We start from the raw sequence: 585 nt of genomic DNA on the forward strand, positions 1-585 counted from the left end.
CCCTACCATCCACTCCCCCCAGGGAATGGCCTGGGCCGGAGCCCAGGCCACCAACCTAGGAGAACCTCTCTGTGGGTCACAGAACTGACCTGGTCTGCTCTGCGAAATGAATGCAGCACAGTCAGACTACCCCGCCAAGTGTCCCAGAACTGCTTCCCCGGGGGGAGGCTAAAAATCAAGAGACCATAGGCATTTGTAGGCAACCCCCTGGTGAGGCCCAGCTGCCCCAGGATAGGCTGCTCAGGCTGCTGGGAAAGGCCAAAGCCTTGAGCCTTTGGAAGGCTGGCTCCAACCACTTGTCCTGCTCCCCACCGCTCATGCCCATGACTTCCCACGCCACAGCTGGGCCCCTTCCCCTTCTTCCCCTGCTTCAGTGGCCGTTCCCAGTGGGCACTGAGTGCTTGCTCCTGCCTGCCTGCATGCCTGCCTGCCGACAGAAAATGCCGCCGGCCCTCTACTTCCCCGCCAAGCGGTATCACAGTACACGAAGTCCTGGTGCTTGTGGTTTCCATGCAAGAATATTTTTTAAGGGGTGCCTGGGTGGCACAGCAGTTAAGCGTCTGCCTTCAGCTCAGGGCGTGATCC

This window comes from Ailuropoda melanoleuca, chromosome 4 (genome assembly GCF_002007445.2).
Source record: "Ailuropoda melanoleuca isolate Jingjing chromosome 4, ASM200744v2, whole genome shotgun sequence".
In the NCBI taxonomy this organism is placed as follows: Eukaryota; Metazoa; Chordata; class Mammalia; order Carnivora; family Ursidae; genus Ailuropoda; species Ailuropoda melanoleuca.